Source organism: Elephas maximus, chromosome 17 (genome assembly GCF_024166365.1).
Source record: "Elephas maximus indicus isolate mEleMax1 chromosome 17, mEleMax1 primary haplotype, whole genome shotgun sequence".
In the NCBI taxonomy this organism is placed as follows: Eukaryota; Metazoa; Chordata; class Mammalia; order Proboscidea; family Elephantidae; genus Elephas; species Elephas maximus.
The window spans coordinates 17,958,054-17,963,558 of NC_064835.1; the positions used below are offsets into that span (position 1 = coordinate 17,958,054).

General features: G+C 40.1%; 1 pseudogene; it reads left to right on the forward strand.

Annotated features, from left to right (window-relative positions):
- Window positions 1-4,044: 4,044 nt before the first annotated feature.
- On the forward strand, window positions 4,045-4,995 carry LOC126060999 (olfactory receptor 150-like; annotated as a pseudogene).
- Window positions 4,996-5,505: the final 510 nt, after the last annotated feature.

The window sequence follows — 5,505 nt, forward strand, 5'->3', positions numbered from 1 at the left end:
GACAGTTGCTTCCAGGCCACACAGTACAGTCTAGCTAGAAGGGGTAGAGATGTCACACACCACAAGGTATTCAGGAGACAGGAAATGAAGGTGTGTATCGAGAGACGAGAAACTGAGAAATGAAGACAAAAAGGAAAAAAAAAAAAGAAATGCCCTCAGGGAGTCTACCAGTGCAGTTGCACTAACCGGGGAAGTGCTCCCAAACCACACGGTACAGCATGACTAGAAGGGGCTCCCAAGTTTCAAAAAGAAAAAGAAAACAGACAAAACAAAGCAAAAAAAAAAAAAAAAGCCCTAGGGATCCCAACAGCGTGGAGGTGGGCTGGGGAAGCTTTCCCTAGTCAAGCTGTGCTTCACAGCCTTTCAGGAAGAAGAAAAGATGACACACAGAGCCAGGTGTTCAAGAGAAAGAAGAGGGAGTTGGTTAGAGTCATGGAAGAAACCAAAAGTGGTGGAAAAAAGCAACATCAGCAATAAACAAAAGGCATTCTGGGAGCCTACCAGTGTGGGCAGGGTGAATCCAAGTGGCAAGGGGTGAAAGCCAGCGCCTCTTGGCCAAGAGACTGAAACAGAGGGGTGAGGATCAGAGGCAAGAAAGCATATATCACTGGTTACGGGGGCTCTGTTTCCTGCTAGGAGCTCCTGGAAGCTGCTTCCCGTACTCCTTGTCTGCCAATCTCCAATGCAAGTGGGGTGAATCCAAGTGGCACAGACCCTGTGCTTCTCAGTCGACCGAGGCACCACAGCCAGCTATGAAGTGGGGGAGATCGAGCAAGAGGGAGAAGGGTGGGAGGTGGCAAAGTATAAATCCCTGGTTTCCAGGTGTTCTGTCTCCTCCTGGGAGCTCCATGAAATAGCTTTTCCGTACTCTCTGTCCACTGATCTCTGACAGGAATCCAAGATGGCAAATCTGTGCTATGTCAGCTGATAGGGGACCTCCACACGTATTACTCCTTGCACTATTTCGTCTGTCAGTTTCTTATTCCATTCAGTGCTTGGCTGAGTTATCTCTTTATTTGGTGTCTATAGTTAAGCATTGATGTTTGTCTCTGTTTTACTTGTTTTTTGGGGTCTTTGCTTTGGAGAGACATGTAGTGCTTCAATCTATAGCACCATGATGACCTGAAGCCTAACAGAGGACTTTAATTTTATCAATATTCCACAAAGCAGTAAGCATGTGAAAATTACCAATAGCAAATACTGAGATTATAATAACTCTCCTTTTAGTACTCGAAACATCTTGGAACATGAAAGCAGAGGACTCCACAGAAGGTGAAATTCTGGTTTTATATTTATTTGTTTTCAGGTATCACTTGAACGGTGTCAGCACAAATACCTTCAAACATTTTGGTGACAGAATGACACCCTGCTCTTATAGAAGGAGAATTTTAGAAGAATTTGACAACTTGGGAAAGATAATGGTATTTCGATTAATTTCAAGTTATGAACTTTTTATGTCCCTTTTTGCATTCACCGTTCATTGAGCAAAATGTGCACGGATAAACAGCAAGTGAAGGATTCATCTCTGTCAGATCTAATCCAGATGTTGATCTACTTGGACTCATACAAAAATGTTAATTATCATTGTCACAATTTCTTCCATCTCTTAAGTTCTATGAATCTAGCGTGTATTTTGCACATACTTTGTTTTTAGTAGAATTCTATTTCCTGGAAATATCAGTATTAGTTGTTGTTAGGTGTCGTTTAGTTGGTTCAAACTCATAGCGACCTTAGGTACTACAGAACAAAACACTGCCCAGACCTCTACCATGCTCACAAGTGTTGTTATGCTTGAGTCTATTGTTGCAGCCATTGTATCAATCCATCTCATTGAAGGCCTTCCCCTTTTTCTCTGACACTCTACTTTACCAAGCATGATGTCCTCCTCCAGGGACTGATCCCTCCTAATAACATGTCCAAAGTATGTAAGACATAGTCTTCCCATCCTTACTTCTAAGGAACATTCTGGTTATACTTATTCTAGTGTTAGTATTAGTACAAGTCTTTTATTATTACTTCGATTTCCCATAAAAGAAAAAACCAGTGCTGTTGACTCACAGCAGCTATGTTGAATTTATCCATACAATTAGGAAACCATAATCCACAAATATACTGAAAATCCATGGAGTCACCATCAACAACTCACTTGAGTCTCTCAAGTTTGTTTTTTCATCTATATAATAGGAATATAAGTTCATACCACATATGGTTGCTGGGAAAAATATATCAAATAATATTTATGAAGTGCCTGGACAGTTCAAATCACATGGTAAGCACTGATTAGTACCACTGTATAATAAACAGTAATATCACCGTCACATTTGTTCTTATCTCAACACTCTTTTCCTTGTGTTTGATATGCCATCAATTGTTGATGATATCTTTTACATCTCTTTCTATTGAATATAGAAGAGTCATCACGGTATACCATGCCAGGAACTCCTGAACTTCCTTCAAAACTCAGAGATACACACATTTTTTCTGCTTTGGTCTTTAATGCCATCAAGAGAGTGATAAAAGATCTGATTTGAAGATGAGTGCAAAATACACCAAGACAACATGTCTAAGACAAGCAAACACAAAACCCAAAACAAACCAAACTCAGTGCCGTCAGGTCGATTCCGACTCATAGCGAACCTATAGGACAGAGTAGAACTGCCCCATAGAGTTTCCAAGGAGCACCTGGCAGATTCAAGCTGCTGACCCTTTGGTTAGCAGCCGCAGGAGTTAATCACTACACCAACAGGGTTTCCCAAGCAAAGACTGCATGGTCTAAATACCATGCAAGATTTCCATTCTGCAGCTCTGTTCCTCCAGAACAAAAGTTCCAAGGGTCCTCCACCATGTCACATTATGCAAAAGTGTGTAGCACATGATGTTTTGGGAATGATTGAGTTTTACTTTTAGTCAAAGGAACTTCTGACGTCTTATTAGAAAATGTACTTCTTTCCTGAATGTGAGACTCAATTTGAGTGATATACTTAATGTTAGCCATTCAGTTACTTTCCAGAGGTACTACTTCTATATTTTTGAATTTTTGCCAGTAGACAAGATACTCTTCTAAAAGGGAAACCAGCCTACATGAGAGGTCTATACATTATTTTTGTACTTTATGCTAATGTTTTCCTCACATTAATTACAGTGAATGAATTCTCTGATATGATGACTAGATATGACAGGGAGCAGATATGACTAGCTAAAAGAAGAAACAGAAGGTGAAGTGGGGAAGGACGACCCGTATAGAGACAGAGAGAACTTCAGTCATATACTGATCACTTATTTATAATATGCCTATCTATAGGAAAAAATTTAACGACTATGAGCCTAATATATAAAATAAGTGTAATAGTAATTGTTGTGGAATCCCTGGATACCGCAAATGGTTAATGTGCCTCAGAAAAAAGTCATGCTGATCTCCTTCCAAAAAATCAACCACTGAGAACCCTGTGGAGCACAGTTCTACTCTGACACACATACTCAGAATCAACTCTATGGTAACTAGTACATGTTTCCTGGTAGTATCTGTTCTGTGAAAGAATTGATAGGGTTGCAAATAAGGCATGGAAAGTTTTTGTTGTTGTTGCTGTTGTTAGGTGCTAATGAGTCCATATTCAACTCATATCGATCCTATGTGACAGAGTAGAATTACTCCATATGATTTTAAGATTTCTAGGTTTTTCACTAGCAGAGCCACTTGGTTGGTCTGAACTGCCAACCTTCCGGTTAGTAGGCCAGTGCTAAGCCATTGTACCGCCAGGGTCAGAACACTCAATATTCTAAGTTAACAGAATAGTTCTTTGGATGTTCAGAGACTGGTCAGTTACAGCACACACACACACACAAAAAGATAAAATTCCATCTGATATTTATTTGAATAACCCGTAAAACTGAAATCCCAGACTATTTAACTTCCAACACAGAGCAGGGATGGGGGAGATAATTGGAGATACCTGAATGATAAGACTTGCACCTGTTTCACACTGCATAAATAAATACTTACCTCAAATTTCGTCTTCTCTTCCTCCATAGAATTCCCAGAGGAAAATGGCAGCAGGAAATCACTCCACAGTGACTGAGTTCATCCTTGCTGGGCTAACAGACAAACCAGAACTCCAGCTGCCCCTCTTTCTTTTCTTCCTAGGAGTCTATTTGGTCACAGTGGTGGGGAATCTGGGCATGATCACACTGATCGGGCTCAGTTCTCACCTGCACACCCCCATGTACTATTTCCTCAGTAGTTTGTCCTTCATTGATCTCTGCTATTCCACTGTCATTAACCCCAAAATGCTGGTGAACTTTGTGACAGAGAAAAACACCATCTCCTACCCTGAATGCATGATTCAGCTCTACTTCTTCATTTTTTTTATTGTATCAGAAAGTCATATGTTGGCTGTGATGGCATATGATCGCTATGTTGCCATCTGTAAGCCATTGCTTTACAATGTCACCATGTCTTATCAGGTCTGTTCCTGGTTGGTAGTTGAGGTATATATGATGGGCTTCATTGTTGCCACAGCTTACACAGTTTGCATGCTAAGAGTGGTCTTCTGTAAAGCTAAAACAATCCATCATTACTTCTGTGATATTTTTCCGCTCTTGGGGCTCTCCTGCTCTAGCACTTATGCCAATGTATTGGTCATTTTGTGCCTCAGTGTATTTAATATTCTTGCACCAACCTTGACAATCCTTGGCTCCTATGTCTCCATCATTGCCAGCATCCTGCGAATTCGCTCCACTGAGGGCAAGTCCAAAGCTTTCAGTACCTGTAGCTCCCACATCACGGCAATTACAATCTTCTATGGTTCTACAGCATTCATGTACCTGCAGCCATCAAATGTCAGCTCCACGGTCCAAAGCAAAGTGTCTTCTGTATTTTACACCACTATTGTGCCAATGCTGAACCCCCTGATCTACAGCCTGAGGAATAAGGATGTCAAAGTTGCTCTCAGTAAAATCATTGAGAAAAGAGTATTTTGCATTAGCAAAGATTTCTAATTCTTGGAGAAGATTCAGTTAGGTAGAGGTCCAGAGACTGCAACATATATACAGAAGTAATGAAATTATTGCTAACATGATTATTTGAAAGAAAGCTCACAAGGATAAGGCTGAATTTATAGTGTCACATGGAGAGCTGACACAGGAAGGGCAGTGTCAATTCTAGGAAGTCCCAGAGGTCACCCATAATAACCCATATTACCTATAGTCATTTTCTTAAAAATCTTCAAAGACCTTCATGTGGGGAAATTATACTTTATATACATGGGATTTGGCACTTTGTTTGGTCTGTATCCTTTAATCTTCTTTATAGTGTTTGTTTTGGCCCTTATTTATCAATAAGTATACAAATAAACTCCTGTTAAAAAAAAAGGTATCTCTAAAATAAATAAGTTTTAATCATTTGAAATCTACAAGATGCAGTCCCTACTAGTAGCTAAGTGCAGAGAACTATATAAGGAATACGGGAACAAGTGAGGGATGATAAGACATGATTCCTGCCCAAAAGAT